At 39.0% G+C, this 18,488-nt stretch overlaps 1 protein-coding gene across 7 annotated transcripts in view; it reads right to left on the minus strand.

Moving 5' to 3' along the window:
- Positions 1 to 18,488, minus strand: part of COBLL1 (cordon-bleu WH2 repeat protein like 1) — a 91,598-nt gene that overhangs the window by 56,992 nt on the left and 16,118 nt on the right. Inside the window, exon 1 of one of the 7 annotated variants that reach the window (XM_075093332.1) lies at positions 13,418 to 13,439. The exons of the other annotated variants lie outside the window; for them this stretch is intronic. The gene's annotated coding sequence lies outside the window, so the exon portion shown is untranslated. Of the gene's footprint in view, positions 1 to 13,417; positions 13,440 to 18,488 lie in introns of those variants that run through there. 7 annotated transcript variants of the gene reach the window in all.

Here is an 18,488-nt window from a genome sequence, read left to right on the forward strand (position 1 = left end):
CCTACTGAGATGACATCTCATCTGTGGAGATGGATCAACACAGTCAAGTCTCCAGGGAAAGGGAAAGAGTTTTGTCTATCAAAAAGAACTGGAGAAGAGAGCATAGACAAGAGGCTTCCAAATGGCTTGGAAGCATACCAAGAACTTGTTTTTCTTATGCAAGTCACACATCAACAAGGAAAGTTGATTATAGATTGTATAATCACTCAACATTTAGGGGGACTTAATTATTTTTCCATTTTTTAACATTTGGTTAAAGAATTTTATGCAGCTTCATTAGACAATTCTGTTGCATGTTCTCTTTTCACTTACTTGGAACAGTTAGACCACAAATGGGTACAAGTACAAATGGTAAACTTAAGAACATAAGAGCCGAGAGACCGCATCATTATGTCCCTGATGTGAAAGCCACATCACACCTTTGACCATCCCTGTCGATCCTCCCTCAACCTTCTCCAGTTTTACTATATCCTTTTTGAGATGACAGAGACCAGAACTGTGCACTGTATTGTCGTTATACAGTGGCATACTCATGTTTTCTCTTTTCTTCTCCATTCTTTTACTAATACACATGGCAAACTGATTCGTATTAAATTTAAAGTGAATTTAATCTCATTTTAGTATCCATTTATTTTTGTAAAATCCTTCTGCAAGTCTTCAGAGTCATGACTCCTCTAATTATCAAGAATAACAACTTTTTAATGTCACTGAACTGCCGCCTTACTATTCAGCCACTTTTCTAAATTATTAACATGTTGAACTAAGACTTCCAGAACAGATCCTTGTGGAACTCTGAGATGACCTTCCTTCATCTTCATAGACGACCACTTCTCATACCACTGTTCTGATTTTGGAGCAAATTATTTAGCCATGCAAGGCCTTATGCCACGGTTGTTTAGTTTTCCTAAAAGGCTTTAGGTTAGAGACTAGCAGAAGCCTTTTGAAAAACCAGAAAGACTGCATCAGCTGGCTTTTCCTCATCTGTCTGGTCAGCACAGCACTCTGATTCTTTTTATATTTTTACAGCATTAAGACATTCACATTGTAGATATACTGCTACATCACAAAGTTCCTCATTTTACTGCAGAGAAACACATTTTGTTTGTAAGGTCAGACAACAAATTTATAGTTTGTCTTGAATACTAAGGTAGTACTTAAGAGCCCTCACCAAAGCTGTGCTAGTTGCTGTGCAAATTCAGGACAAAAAGAGAGTGCCTACTCAGAAAACTTCTGGGTACAAAAGGACAAGTCCATATTTTGGGCTGCCTGTCCACACCGTGACTTCCCTGAAACTGCTGCATAACCCCTCTACCTTTCTATCTCAATTACAGCCTTTTATCCTCATTTTCATATCATAGATCACTCCTCTACCTCAAAAAATGTAATATGCAAATATTAGTATATTTTATGGCCTTACTGAGTCATATTTCATCTCAGCTGCTAAGGATCTGCCTCACTATCCCACAGCTGTTACAGCATTTTCTTCTGTGCCAACTCTCTTCTCAAGAGCAATTTTTGTAACTTTTTCAATGAGACCACCACCTTTTTCTCACCTAAGGCTCTATCTGCATTATACTACAAACATTAAGAATCCATAATATTTCTTGGTAAGTGCATAGTAATGTATTACAACTTCCCTTGTTTTTAAGGTCAAACAGAACCACAAATCAAGGGATTTGGGAAAGTTTATATGTGCTAAGCACTGTAGAGGAACCCAAGAGTTAAGGTAAAAGGAGCAGCAAAAACCCCTCCATCTGATGACTGTAAAATGCTTCAATTCATGCTCAATATTCAGAGAAAGAGAGAATACTAACAGATGTTATCCAAAAGTTTTTGTTTACTTAAAACCAAAAAGAAGTGTAAATTGCAAGATGATTCTCAGCTTTTGGGTTTTGGTGATTCAGACATGTTTGAGAAAACATGACACTGAAATTGAGGAGTCATTACCTGCCCAGAAATTACCATTTCAGAAAGTCAGCACCTTTTCCTCCCTGAATACTGAAGTTACAATATAGAAATTGTAAGCTAAACAAAATACATGATTTAAGAGGAAAATGATGGTACTGATACTACAGTGGTGGTACTGCCATGGCACTAGTGGTTGCTGCAAATAAATATCAGAAAGAGACAACTGAGGCTGTAAATTGGGGGATTTTTTTTTCTAATATTTTTTGTGTCAACTTGATATGGCTAGGTAACAGATGGTATATTATCTTTTTCCTGCTTTGACACAATTTAAAAACAAGCTACAGATGGCTATAATGAAATCCTCATTAACACACTTACATTTTCACGGTTTAGTATAGCAATAATTAAACTTCCAGGTCTGGAATTTCCTGTTAGTTAAGTAGTAGTTAGTTTAATAGCCGGAGGAAGTGCACAACCCAAAAAGTTTCCTTATTGTTTTATCATATAATTACTATATTCATATTTCTGGGAAAGCTCTCAAGACAGATTTGATGTCACAGTAAAGGTAACTTTATAACCCTCCCTCTGTTTGTCAAACAACTGCATTATTTTATTTAGCAGAGTGTGTAGGCAGGAAAGCCATGAACAGGCCTCATTCAGCTGCCTTTGGGAAGTTTCAGCTTGTTTTTATTTTAGAGATACCAACTTACAGAATTCTTCAAATACATGTTACACCAAACACTCTACAGAAAAACTAAGATCAACAACTCTTGGTCTATTGCTACAATGTTACCATAAGATCATTGATTCATTTTTAAATCCCAGTTTATAATCCTCCAGAAAAGTTTGAAATAGGACATATGCTTAGCAGCACACCAAGATATCACTAAATCTGGGATCTAGAAAGAGGGAAAAAAAAAAAAAAAAAAGAAAAAAGAATCACCACAAATCTTGTACTCAGGTTATTTCCACAAATGGAAGCTGCTGCTGTTAACACCAACAGGCATAATGCTAGCTGTAAGTTAAACAATATGATTAAAATAGTAGTGAAGGATGTGGTATTCACAGCTAAAAGCCCTCTAGGGTTTAGTAATCCACACACTAGTTACTAACTGATGACACCGCGCCTTCGTTACTGTGTTACTTATGCTAGATTAAAGCTGCAGTGAATAGCCATACCCATGCTCCAGCCATGCCTTCCCTGGGTGGTACAGGCGTATCCCCAGATAACCGATACCTGCGGTGGTGCTATGGCACAAGAAAACTGGTAGCTTGCCAGAACCAGGTCCTAACATATTATTATTGAGTGTTGTTGTTGGGTTTTTTCTTTTTTGAACTGCCACCATCAAAAACCTAAACTGAGAAAATGCTGCACCCTGAGAAAAAGCAGTAACACACCGAGTTACCAGGCAAAGACCAATGGAAACACTGTAGCGCTATTTGAAGAAGTTCAAAAGAGGATAGCTACTGCCAAGCCATCTTGAAAGGAACATAATGTGGAAAATTTGGCTTGTGACTGAAGTTACATAGTTAAAAAGAGACAGTATCCAACTATTTAAAAGCTGTAATGCTAAAAATATCTTTTAAGCCTCCAAACTCTCTTATGACAGAGAGCCACAGGGAAATAAAATTTGGATTTTCTAACAAACACATTATTATTTAACAAACACATTATTATTATGACTGTCCTGTAAGATCCTGGAGCCCTCCCATTTCTTCACAATTTATTTAGAAAACATTAAGGAGAACCGAAACAGTATTATCTTCCTTAACCAGTGGAAGCGGGAGCCACGCACAACAAAGACCTTCTGGAACACTAAATGTCACTACGGGATTCGACCATCAAATGTACCCAAAAACAAACAACTGAAAAAAACCCACAGTGTTTTTGAAGATCTGAGAATTATAGCTCCAGAGTTACCGTGCTTCCTTAAATCACTCTGAGGCCTAGAATGTTAATCAAAAAATGACAGCCAAAATAAAGCTCCCACAGTGATTTTCTTCTGGAAAATCCCATGATTTAATTCAGAAACCTTCAGATCCAGTTTCACATACAAGTTTTCATAATCATATCCATTCCTTGACAGAATAGTCTGTACTTTGATAGATCTTATTATGGCACTGTCACTCTAAGGAATTTAGACGTAGCTTTAATAAGATGTTCAACAAGTTTCTTGTTCTGAATGTTTACACGTAGTGTAATGCTGTTTTTAGAAACCTGTACCTCTGGTCAAGTTCAGTAACACTCACTCTTCTCCCAAAACAAAAAAATAATTGCTGTGTTTCATTGCTAAACAGTTTGTGAAGCAAGGACATCTTGTGTTTGCTTCATCCAGCACTCACTCACTCGTTCTTCAGAACTGCCTACCTGGTGGTGTTGTCTTAGTGTTTTGAGATCCTGTGCTTATAAGATGATAGATTAGAAAGAAGAAAAAGAAAAGAAAAAAAAAAGAACAAAAGCAAACATTAGACTACAGTTATAAACGTTGTCATGCAAGTTTCACGTACTTCCTTAAATGAAGTAAACACAGGATGATGGAAGAAATATACAGTTAAATCACACTGGGATCAATACTAAAATTTGTAATGAAAAGCCTTCCCCTTTTTTAATAATGACATCAAAGAATTAAAATCAGAGTTTGTTTTACAGGAGCTGAAACTGATTTACAGGAGTGCATTCATTCCAAAGGAGTAAGAAGCTGTCTGGGGAGCAAAAGCTCATGGGTGCAAAGATGGTACATGGGAAGGAACATGCCTCAGGTTCCCTGCTGCCTGTAAGACAGGAATGAGGAAGAAAAAAATACAGCATTCTTTCTTACTTAATATGCACACACACAAACTCCTTAATTCACATAAGCACGTATCTTTGAAATCAGTATCACAGACAACTAAACTGGGAGTGTACCACACCAACATCTGGAGGGAGCGGCTAGTCATGCTTGAGGATTCTCTCTTAGCATTCAGAAGAAGAAAGCTCAAATCAACAAAGTTGGGGGAAAAAAAAGAGAGGAAAATATGCCTTCCAAAATACAAGCTTCATTCTAGATATAGCAGAGACAGTATGCTACCATTAACAAAACAGTTTAAAATATTATCTTGGAGATATAAAATATCTCCAAGAAGATCAAACATAACAGGATAACAGGCTAGCACCCTGAAAGTGCTATTTGCGCTGTTACAATTTAAAAAACAAAAAGGTCAAGTTTGGTTTTGTCTGCTTCAAACCATAATTCTAGAGTAATATTCAGAAGTGCAAGGGCTCCAGTCATACTCAACCTCTTCCTCACTTGGGGAATTTACTTTTTTATATTATTTTTAGAAAATCTACACCATAATCCTAGAAAAATGCTCCTGCCATGAGCTGGGGGTGGGGGTGTTGTGGGGGGGGGTGGTTGTGGGGGGATGGTGTGTGTTTTACATTGGTAAAAATTGACATAGAGCATGTTTTGCATTCCACCATTCTACTATTTTGCTGGAACGCCCACTTGAATGCAGAACCCTCCTTGCACTACCTCAACAGTAGCTCACAGGCTCCTTGAAATTGCTACTAGATAAACCAGATATTCTAGAAACTAGGTACAACACCCTGTACTGCATGGGTGGACAGCTCATCACACAGTGCTGTACCACTTGTGCAGGCCGCTCCACTGTGCAATAGTACGAAACAGATACTCAACAAAATTCTGTATGTTAAAACATCCGAAATTCTTAAAAGCTCTTCACAGAGAAGGCCTGTCAGCTTGCTTTTCTACCTACTCAGAAAAGATTAGAAAAGAGGTGATGTAAGTATTCAAGCACTTCTATTTGTGTGGAGTACAAATCCTATCAAGTAAAAAAGCTTACAAAGAACAAAGTGAATGAAAGCAAAAGGAAAGAAGAAATGCCAACAGCTCAGTTTAATGAAGTTGAGTTCTGCTGGACCACAGAGAGACAGACATATTTAGTAAGAGGCCTCTTATGCCACAGTAAGTTCAAAAATGATTCTAGGTGTCTTGTCTTGATGTGCTGCTAAAAAATCATTACATTATTGTAGAGTGATATATCAGCCACAGAACATTTGGTCTACTTACCTGGTATTATCTGATTTAAACTTAGGCATATAATACACCGAGTTTTTATGATTTAGTGTTTTACTTTAGCCCTGTAAACTTCGCAAGCGTTCAACAGAAAGACAAACAGTTACAATAGGTGGCTATTTCTGGCAGGTTTTTTTCCATCAAAGAGCCCAAGTTAGACACAGTATATCACAGAACTGAAGGAACAGCACGTATCAACACTGGGGTTTTTTGTTTGGGGTTTTTGTTGTGTTTTGTTTTCCCCTCCCCTTGTGGGAAGTTTGTAAAAACCAAAAAATGTCTTTTCATAAAGATTCCTAAAAATAGCAAGTTTTATAGATGAGCTCATGTGACAATTTTTTAAATTTTATTTTAAAGAAAAAAGTACCTGTTAAAAAGATACAGAAGGGCATAGAGCACAGTCATGAATTTCACTTTCACAACAGCAAGCACAGAGTTTCTTTCCCAACGAAATAAAGTGCCGTCACAGACACTAACAGGCTTTCACTCACAACACTGAAAGTCTTACCAGAACTTGAGTCACACAGTACAAAATTTTAAAATGTATTTTCTTAAAATAAAATTGAAGTCTTTTTGTGATCTAGGGAATGAAGTGAGACATTTTGCTAGCCAAAGTTCTAATACAGGAAGGACTCAAGCCAGGGCCTGTGATACACAGGAATGTACGTGCATACATACATTTCAATACTCTGTTTTCTGTTTTAAGAAAGAGTATTCAGAATTGTCCATGACTTACATCTGAGTCATTTGAAAAACATCCACTGAATACAACCCAAGATCTAAATTACAATGAAGTTGTTCCTTCCATTGCAATTTATAGCAGCCCGACAAGATCCTGCAACAACTACCTTAAATCACAGACACTTTAGTTTACACATCCCCAATATTGCAGAAGCTGATGTGTGGCAGAAAGAGCAGACAAGCTTCCTAAATAAAGACAAGTAATGAAAAACTTCTCCACTACTTTCCCTTACATCCACTACTGCTACTTTTAGTTGTTCCTACCTGGAAATCCAGGGTTCCAAAAGGACGTATTTAACTGCAAATATTAAACTACTCAAAACAGCTGTATGAAATAATGTACAATCTTTGTTTCTTTTTAAGCCTTTTGTTGATCATTTTGCTTAGATACATACTGCATTTATATCAAACATAATTAAAAAACCGCTACACTTCTTGTCAAGGAACGGAACACTGGAAGAAGAAAACTCTGCATTTTTAATTCTCACTATTTAAGACTTTCCAACTCCACATAATAAAGAGTGCAATCTACTGGTACAGACTGTAGTATCAGATATTTCCACTGCTAGCTTTAAGATTCTGCAAGAACTCAGACCCCACATTCACATGCCTCTCCTTACAGTTTACAAGCAAAATCTGTGAATTCAGAAAAAGAAATGTTTGCCTTCTAGAAAAGGCCAAGTATAATTTCTATAATTAGGACGCAAATGTGAACATAAGCACCTGTTTATCAAAGAAAGCCTGTACATGTTAAATATACAATTTGATACTTACCATGCTCTCACATTTTACGTTTCGGTTACGGAAAACTACAAAGCCCTCAAAGGAGATGTCAAAGCCCAGGTGTCTGAACAGCACATGCGGAGGCTTTGCTAGCCCAGACTCGATTTGTCCCCTTAGTCACTCATCCTGCCTCCACACAGCGCAAGTAGCTCTGGGGCAGGCAGCAAGAGCTCTGTGAAAGCGAGGAAACCAAGGCAGCACGATCAGGCCAACAACAGCAGAGCAATGCAAGCGTGGGAAGTTAATTTCATTAAAATAAATAACTACTTTTGTAGCAAGAAAATACTGAAAGCTCGTTCAAAGCATTACGACACAAACTCTTACAACATTAAAAGCACAAATTTTAAACACTCAAAAATGTAGTCAAACACTCTCCCTGGACTGGAAAGTGAGTGGCAAGTCAGCTTTTGGTATACTGGGGACAGGTGGTGGGCTGTGGAGGTAAACCCAGGGAACTGCTGCTGACATGCCTCCACTGAGCAATGATATTAGTGCTGCCACCTAAGCAGATGGGGCAAGAGAGTTTGCTCTGTTCCCGGCCAGAATGGCAGGAAGAGAGTACAGATAGGTAAAACCCTGCCTTTCATCCAGAGATGTTAGTAAGACTAAGCTGTCTGTGAGGAAGAAAACAGGTTCTGCTCTCCAAGGCAGGCCAGGCAGGTGAAGTGCTGAAAAGTTCCTTCCTGCATGATTGCGTGGCATGAAATATCCTCAACGTTGTATTACTTCCTACACAGGAAAACCACAGTCTTAAACCTGCAGGTACTTACCCCACCAAGATTTGAGTGATTCTTTAAAATGGTGCAAGGCAAAGCACAACATAACCCTCAAAGCATAATTCTGCTTTTAAGAACAAAGTCTAACATCCTTTAATTAGAGTCAACAAAAATGCAGATGTCTTGAATGCAACATAATATCAACTATCTCCATAAGAAATGCTGTGTCTACCTAGACAATCTAATTTTAAAATGAAACCATATTCCTAGAAAACCAACTACCTAGAAATAAACTACATGTATATGTGGCATTGCTGGAACAGATGAGACCAATTAACATTTATTTGCTTTCCAGCTCCAACATGATCTTTACTTTTCAAAGACCCAACCAGCTATTGCTTAGTCATTCGATGCACTAGGTGAATGAACCAGTACTGCTCAGAAACCCTCCTTCTTTCTCCATGCAGGTTTCAGAAGGGACAAATAATGCTGCCTCACAGAAGTCAGGCAAAGAAATGGGCTGTACTATCCTGGTTAGACCAGGTCTGCAGCCCGGAGTACAGAGATTTTAGAAGTTCACAAGTAATCCTCCCACTGGGGATGAGGGAACAGAAATCGGTTAGTTTAAGAGAAGCCATGAAAAAAAAAAGCCACGGGGTGGCACTGCAGGTAGGCTATATTTTGAAACTACTTGGCTCTTTACTCTTTTCCAGGCAAATCAGAGCGTATCTAATCCCACCTGTAGAAAACAGGAGACTGGTTCATTAATTTTTCTTCAAGCATCGTGTTGTCCAGCAACAAAGATCTCTAGAACATAAATCACATCTTAAAAGAGGTACTCTACTGCAGAGATATCAGAGTATTTTATAAATCCATTAAACAGTATTTAAAAGCATAACACAAGAATGCTATTGTAAAGATACTCTAAGAATTGGTAGGTATTTTGGGTGTCAGTTGATTTTGAAATAATTTAAGACAAACTATCCATAAAGCATGTGCATTTTCATACAAAAGCTAAAGAATTTTCTTCGTACCGTAACTTTTTATCAATATTGGGACAGCAAAAACTTCTAAACAGTTCTCTCTTCCTCTGAAAGGAAGAACAGTATCCACTTCTGAGAAAGCAAATGAAAGTCTGTAGAAGTCTTAGTACTGCATTCAACACTATCATGTCCTTTTAAAATATTTTCCTTCTCATGCACAAAAGAATCAGCCATCATTTCATCCAAAATAGAATACTTAGTACAGCAATATTTCAAAGCTATACTTCGGAGTCTATTTAATCTGCTTTGTTGGCTTCCTCTCCCCCAAATTTCAAATCCCTGTCATTTGAGTTAAAAGAAAAAACATTTGCAAGAAAACCTATTCCTGTTCATTTAGTGAAGAAACTGATTTTCAAAGGAGATTTGGAGGTCATCCAGGGTTGCAACAGTTACTTTCTACTTCATAAAACAAAAGGTTCCTTCAAAGTATAAACCTGATATTTCAGTAGATTCTAAACTAACAGACAATATGCACACAACTATTTTAGTCACCTGAAGTCCTAGATCATTTTAAGTTTTCAGTTTGAAAGTATGACCAGCAACAGTCTTCCTTGTCAATGTTTCTAGTAATAAATGAAAATAAGCCAAAAGTTGTATTTTAGTTCAGTTGCATCATACTATAAACTAGAACACTGACTCATCTGCTCTCATTTTTGTTACCCCAGAGAACAAGAATTCTGAAAAACAGAAAGTTTGAACTTCTGTCTGAGGGAATAAAGAGTGGATTGGTAATTGTTCCAACTACCAAGTAACTATAAACCATGCTTTCTGCTGCAAGTTGCTCCTTGTATTTCTTAAACTGTTTGTATATGGAGATTATGCTGTCTAATAGCAAAATAACATTAATATATTGGCAAAGAAGTACACCAGTATAGCAGTGGCTTTAACATTCAATAAGGCAGATGATTATGTAAAAGCACTGATTCCTGAAGCCATACAAATGATATTGGAGCGTATTATTTACCTATTTTGCTGACTCTTACACTAAAGCACTACATTCTAGTAGTTGCAGAACACATGCCTGACAAATACTTAGTTAACAAGCTAGTAACCTGGTAAAATAAATTTATTTTCATGCCAAAAACTCAGTGCCTGGAGTCAGTATTTCTCATGAATCATCTATTTAAATAGAAAAGTATTTAAGACGCCCCCAAAAATCCCACCAACCAACCACAAAACACAGAGGAAAATACTTATTACTGAAAAGATTTAGCTATTATTATTTCCTCTGCTTGGGTTTGGAGAGCAACGGCTTCTGCTGAAGTGTTTGCTTGTAGACACTGTATAACTACGCTTACAACACTTCATACAATAACTTCCCAGTTCATCAATTACATATACTATAATATTGTTTACATATAACTCAACAAGGTCATGTGCTTATGCAACTAATGGAAGTGAGCTCCATCAATTCTAAATAAAATAAACTATTTAAGTTAAAAATAGACACTAGATGCAATCTAATAGAGATTCAAATGTTTTCTGTCCACCTCTATTGCCACCTATACCATTATTAACAGAAAGCTAAACGAAACTGTAACTATTTGGGAAGTAGGTACTTTGCTCATCAAGGCCATACCCTTAAAAGTATGGTCTCCGAGAAAGCTGTGTATAATGAGATACATGGAGGAAGAAACTAGCACATCTTCTGTTTGAGTTCTGTTTTCTTCTGCTTTTTAATTTCCTTAAGGCAGAGAAGTGTTCATGGTTAATTTGTACATATTTTGTACAGGTTTGGAATAATGCCTCAGGATGGCACTAGGAACCCTATGACATTAAATTGCTAATTTTGCTAATCATTTTGCTAACAATCAAATTGCTAATCATAATTTCAAAACTAGCCAATGCATTAAGCTTCCATAGTTGGTCATTAGTAACTTGAACAGCACTTGGTCTGTGATATGGCATTACACACACACCCCCAAGGGGGGAAACGAGGGGGGGGGGGAATCAAATACTACAATTTTAACTCACAAAAACCAAATTCCAAAGAAAGGATTCTGCCAAGCCTAGTCCTTTCTCACCCACTGTAGAACAAAACAAAAGCAAAACAAATATGTTTTCACATCTTGAGTATCTGAGAACTTCATACCTATTTATTTATGGAGATGACTAAGAAGTTCCCTTCATTTTTCAAATATCCCAGAACAGAAGTATTTGTTCAAGAACATAAAGAACAGAAGTTAAACGGCTGCACAGCTTTTGGCACTGCAACGCAAAACATTTATGTCCAATTCCTAACAACTGCAGTGTCACACAATTTTACACTCTTCCTCAAAAGTGCAATCAATATGTAGCCCAAATTGCTATACAACCCACAGGAATTTGGATATAAGAAAACAAATTTAAGAAAAGCAAAACAAAACACCGCACACAACTATTCCTAGCCAGCACTGTGAGACACATACTTACATTCCCATGGAACTTTAACAGTACAAGGAGCACGGCCACATGTTCCCTTGAGGCCATGCACAACTGAACTACTGGACAAAGAACAACTTCTGGTCCCCATCACTTGCAGATACACACAGATCATGGGAACTAATTTTCTCTGGGTCACTTGGCTACACAGCTGTGTGCGCCATTTGTTTTTAGAACACAAATGTCTTTCTTTAAACAAACAACCAATTACTGCAAGATCAAAAAAAATCAGATAGGACAAAAATATTTGTATTGCCAGTATGGTATACTTGACAGCATAAGCTAAAAACATATGTAAAGTTCTTATTTCACTGGACAGTACAAGAGTATCTTATGAGTACAAATTCTACCAAATTAAAAACATAACAGTTTAGAAAGGTGACTATTATCATCAGATCACTCCCAGGAGTCCAAAAACTATTCTGCATAAGTCCCATCACACTATGACAATCTTGTCTCTGTCTCTTGCTGACGTATGACTAAAACTTATGCTAACTTTCTGCGTTTTTCTAGGGGAAACAAATTTATTTTATTGTCTACTTAAAAGGGAGATTCATAACAGCTATCAAGATTATCTGATGGATCAAAAAGGTATTCTCACTCCTGGATTTCTACTCAGTTTTAAAATGTAGCCTGCATACATGAAGACTTCTTCAACAATTTCAGTAGAACTGGGAAGTGAATGAACATAGAGAACGGATGTAATCATGTAACTGTAGCTACCATGGTACAGAAGAGGTTTTGTGCTGAAAGTGCTGGGGCAGCCACAAAGTATGTTTGTTAGACAAACTTGGTCTACTATTGACTCAGACATACAGATAGGAATCAGAGAAATAGGCTACAGCTTTATTCGTCACTTCAGATATGTACAGAGGCCCAAACAAGCTGTGACTTACTGCTAGGAGGTACCAAAATTCACCTGTCAAATTAGGGATTGCAGTAGGTAAAGAGAGAGGAAACAGACCCCATGATTCTGAATGCCTTCATCATCCTCCTCTTCATAAGGTCCACCAATCTTTCACCATCTTCCATATCCAAGGACCAGCCATTGGCTACATAACATCATTGGATCCCACTGCTCATCACAGTATGAACTACTAGACCACACCTTCTAACTACTAACCAACAGCCTGGTTGAATCTGTTTTCTAAACAAAAATTAACATAACTAAATAATGGTTCTTCATAAAACACCTTGCAACAGTGCACTATTACCATGTGTGCAGTCACATGGTTTCTCAAGCTCACCACCATTTCTAGTCTCATAATTCTATTTTCTGCATACTTGCTGATGTGAAACAACAGGGTTGAATAGGGGATACATCTGTCACTGCAACACTGCAGGCTACGTGGAATGTTATTTTAGACTTAAATTTAAGTATGATCCATCAACCTTTAATAATATTCTATACCATTAGCTTTCTGGGGTCAAAGGCAGCTAATAAGGATACCAGGTGGCTGTCAAAAGCAGTGAATCATAATAATGACATAGGCTTCTGCAAAAATTGCAAGACAAATTTTACAGCTAGGCCGAGTCATAATTTCTCTGTCTTTTTACTGGTCTTTTTTAGCCCCAATTACATGGCTACATAACTTTACCACAATTGATGCTAAGTGATGCAGACAAGTGACTGGTAAAGGAGAAAATAGGATCATAGAATCATTTATGCTGGAAAAGACCCTCAAGATCATTTAGTCCAACAACAAACCTAACAGTTGCAAGTCCTCACCTTTTTCACTGGAGAGGTGAAACTGCCTCTTCAGGTTGTCCACTCCTGTTCATATTCTTTTAAGTTTCTTAAATAAGAAAAAGAAGAAAGGAAAATGTCCCCACTTGCTCGTAGAAGGCAAATCCACAACATCCCACTGGGTAACACTGGCTAGAAGTCCCAGCACTCCACACTTCTTACGTGATGTGGCTGGATATGAATAAGAACACATACTGAAACTAGAAATAACAATCTTTCTGCTCTTCTTGAGCTTATGTGAAGCTCCACGCTGTGGTCAATGACAGCTGGAACCACAGATTCCTGAAGAAAAATATGTATATTCAGTGTACTGGTTTGTGTACCTGGAATTCAAGACACTTAGCTAAGGAAAGTGTGTAATCAGAATTAGTTTAGCATTTGGCAGATTATTTCTACTATTGGCAACGACCAACAGTGACAACATATACAACATTGTTATCTGAAAACATGCAGAAGTTTTAAGATTATGCTCTAGAAAACAAAGGAAAGTGCTTGAATCATTGTCTGTGAGTACACATATATGTGTAAGCACATGTAGATCAAAAGAACAACTCAAATGAGTAAACAGTGATTCTGGTAGTATTTGGAGTCAGCTCCTTTCACCTGCAAAACGTACTCTTGCCTATATGCCACAAACAAATATGGATGGATGAATGAATAGCTTAATTTCATCAACACAATGAAACACAATTCCATATATTCACCAAGTCTAAGACTTGGTATTGTTATGTCTGGTCTTCTAACTAGAAGTTAAGATTAGTCTGAGGTCGTAGCAGGAGAGCGCAGTCTCAAGATATACCACAGAACTTCTTTATACAGCCTAAAATTTTTTTTTTTTTTTTTTTTGCTTTTTTTAAACATATACGTACATTGTAAAACTCAAGACAGTAGAAACTGAAATGAGCTCGCTGTTTGCCAAGACAGAGCAGGCCCTTTCTTACGTTTTGGAGAAGGTACATACAAGGTTAGCTGCCTAAGGATCCAGTTACAGGCCTTGGTACCCGTTCTGATTTTATCATGTAGACCTTTCAAAAAATTCTGAATATTTTATAGCCAAATTCCAATCTGAAACTCCCACTCACAGAGCTCAAGGGACGTAAATCATCTCCTTCCTTTCTAGGCATCCTCTGCCTTCAAATGTGACACTGTTATGTTCAAATCAGACCAAATTATCAAGTGTAGATAGTTAAGGTGACATTAAGCAGACAACATTGCAATCTACCCAGTCAATTCTTTGATATTGGCATGCAGTGACCACAAGATGGTTGAGTTTTGGATACTGCAAGGTAAAAGTAGGGCTATACTGTTGGATTACAACCTTGGACATCAAGAGGGCCAACTTTGGCCTCTTCAAAGACCTGCTAGGAGAAATACCATGAGCAAGGCTCTGGAAGGCAGGAGGGTCCCAAGACAGCTGGACAGTATTCAAGAGCCACTTCCTCCGAGCTCAAGATCGGTGCATCCCCAGGAGGGAGAAGTCAGGCAGAGGAGCCAGGAGACCCTCATGGACAAGCAAAGAGCTTCTAGAGAAACTCAGATGGAAGAGGGAGGTGCACAGTATGTGGAAAAAGGCACTGGCCACTTGGGAGGAATATAGGAATATTGTCAGGGTATGCAGAGATGCGACGAGGAAGGCCAAGGCCCACTTGGAATTAAATCTGGCAAGGGATGTCAAAGAAAACAAGAAGGGCTTCTTTAAATACATCAGCAGCAAAAGGAAGACTGCAGATACAGTGGGCCCACTGCTGAACAAGGAGGCACCCTGGCGATGCAGGATGCAGAGAAGGCAGAGTTACTGAATGCCTTCTTTGCTTCAGTCTTTACTGCTAAGGCTGGCCCTCAGGCATCTCAGCCCCCAGAGAAGAGAGGACAAATCTGGAGAAAGGAAGGCTTGACATCAGTTGAGAAGGATTGGGTCAAAGATCACCTATGCAAACTGGATCCTCACAAATCCATGGGCCCCGATGGGATACACTTGCAAGTGCTGAGGGAGTTGGCAGATGTTCTTGCCAAGCCACTCTCCATCATCTTTGAAAGGTCATGGAGGACAGGAGAGGTGCCCGAGGACTGGAGGAAAGCAAATGCCATGCCCATCTTCAGAAAGGGCAAGAAGCAGGGCCTGGGGAACTATAGGCCAGTCAGCCTCACCTCCACCCCTGGAAAGGTGATGGAGCAGTTCATCCTGGAAGTCATCTCCAGGCAGGTAGAGGACAAGAAGGTTATTAGAAACAGTCAACATGGATTCACCAAGGGAAGCTCATGCTTGACCAACCTCACAGCCTTCTGTGATGGTGTGACTGCCTGGGTTGATGAAGGGAGAGCAGTTGATGTTGTCTCTCTTGACTTCAGTAAGGCATTCGACACTGTCTCCCATAGCATCCTCACAGGCAAGCTAAGGAAGTGTGGGCTGGATGAGTGGACAGTGAGGTGGATTGAGAACTGGCTCAGCAACAGAACTCAGAGGGTCGTGATCAATGGAGCAGAGTCTGGATGGAGGCCTGTAACTAGCGGTGCTCTCCAGGGGTCTGTGCTAGGTCCAGCCCTGTTCAACATCATCATCAATGACCTGGATGAAGGGACAGAGTGTACCCTCAGCAAGTTTGCGGATGATACCAAGCTGGGAGGAGTGGCTGATACACCAGAAGGCTGTGCTGCCATCCAGCGAGACCTGGACAGGCTGGAGAGCTGGACCCAGGGGAACCTCATGAAATTCAACAAGAGCAAGTTGCAAGGTCCTGCACCTGGGGAGGAACAACGCTATGCACTGGTACAGGTTTGGGGCTGATCTACTGGAAAGTGGCTCTGTTGAGAAGGACCTGGGAGTGCTGGTGAACAACCAGCTGACCATGAGCCAGCACTGTGCCCTTGTGGCCAAGAAGGCCATCGATATCCTGGGCTGCACTAAAAGGAGTGTCGCCAGCAGGTTGAGGTAGGTTATCATCCCCCTCTTCTCTGCCCTAGTGAGACCACAACTGGAGTACAGTGTCCACTTTCGGGCCCCTCAGTTTAAGGACAGGGAACTGCTTGAGCAAGTCCAGCAGAGAGCTACCAAGATGACCAATGGACTGAAGTATCTCCCTCATGAGGAAAGGCTGAGACACCTGGGTTTGTTCAGCTTGCAGAAGAGAAGACTGAGGGGGAATTTCATCAATACCTATAAATATCTAAAGGGTGGGTGTCAGGACGATAGGACTGGACTCTTTTCAATAGTGCCCAATGACAGGACAAGGGGCAACGGGCACAAGTTGGAACACAGGAAGTTCCACCTCAATATGAGAAAAACTTCTTCCCTGTGAGGGTGCCAGAGCAGTGGCACAGGCTGTCCAGGGAGGTTGTGGAGTCTCCTTCCCTGGAGACATTCAAAACCTGCCTGGATGCGTTCCTGTGCCCCCTGCTCTGGGTGTCCCTGCTCAAGCAGGGGGGTTGGACAAGATGATGTCTAGAGGTCCCTTCCAACCCCTACCATTCTGTGATTCATTCTGTGATATGCCAGTTTTATCCCTCACCAGCCCTCTTTATTTCCAACACAATTATAATAACATAATACAATATGAAGGAACAAACAAAGCAGATCTCAGAGCTACCGCTATTACTTCACTGCATTTGCTGTATGTTAAACTTAAAAGCAAATTGAGTGATCTCTTATACTTACTACCATTTCAGTATTGCACTAATTGCAGCAATAATCTTTGCATCAGCAGACCAATTTAAAATAGAAGTCGGGGTATATAAGCTGGGACTACGAAATGCTACAGTATAATGCAAATATTCTTCCTAAAAGACAATTAGCCAAAACAGATCAGATTAATAAAATTGGCTCTGGTCAGGTTAGAGTACCTTCCAGCAAGTACACTTAAAGTTTTTCTGGTGACAAAGCCAACTTTTAACAACAGGAACCACTGGTCTCCCTGACTATTATGGTTTAAAGCCTTTCATGAAGTACCAGAGACGCTGTGAAAAACATGTTCCTTATGAGGTTTTTTAATCTTTTTATTTACTTCTTTTGACTGAGGATCTTTGCATGTCAAAATGGAGGCTTGATCAGTGAAAAATTTTATCCAAATTTATCAGCTCCTTCTACTTAATTTCTCCTTGATTTAATTCCCAGGATAGCAGTTACTTTTCTGTTAATTGTAAGGTCAAAGAGGACCTCATGGAAGCAATAAGCAGCAGGAACTAAATAAACAGAAGACCGGATCTTTAATGCAAATGTGTTTCCTGAAGGAAAGGAGTCAATCAGTGCAGATAATGTAGTACAGAAGCAGGAAAAAAGTTAAAGTCACATGTTCTAAAACAATCTCTTCAGAAGATTTCTCACTGGAACATAAGTAGCTCTTCAAAACCAGTGCCCTGCTGAGGAACTTACATACTTGCCAAAGTTTAAATTACTAATCAAAAGCAACAGCTATTTTCTTTGTGGATGAAAAGTTTTGATACGTGCTCAAAAATTTAAAGAAATCAAACAAAAAAATCACAATAATGTTCAGGTACAATACAACCTGCACAGTGAAAGCTGTCCGTGTGAGTGTGTAAGTGAGACAAGACCTCCAGAATACATCCTCCTTCATTAGAAGTTTTAAGAAAAATAATACCGGCAGCATAATTAAGAGGCCTCCAGAGTACTGAACCAGTTCAAATAATGCTTAATTCTTTTCATATCCAACATTTACAAGGTCACATCAGGGTAATTCCACAGCATGACTCCTGATAACCACGCTTCTCACCTGTTAAAGAACACCATGCATTTAAATGAAAAGCTAGAAGTTAAAATTTTTCTTTAATGACCACAGGGCATGACTACTTAAAAGTTATATGCATTTTTTTAAAAAATCACTCGTCTACCCTATATCATTACCTACCCTTTTTTGATGAACTACTGCTACAGACACTAAGACATCTGATAACTGACAAACGTGTTTTCAAATAAACTAGTGTCTCACTCCAGAAAAGGTTCTCCCTCCATAGAAATTACATATCTCTCTGTATATAATATGGTATCCTCCCAAGTACATTCAGAGTAACTCTCTCTGTACTACAGAACTCATTGCGTTTC

Source organism: Phalacrocorax aristotelis, chromosome 5, assembly GCF_949628215.1.
Source record: "Phalacrocorax aristotelis chromosome 5, bGulAri2.1, whole genome shotgun sequence".
Classification (NCBI taxonomy): Eukaryota; Metazoa; Chordata; class Aves; order Suliformes; family Phalacrocoracidae; genus Phalacrocorax; species Phalacrocorax aristotelis.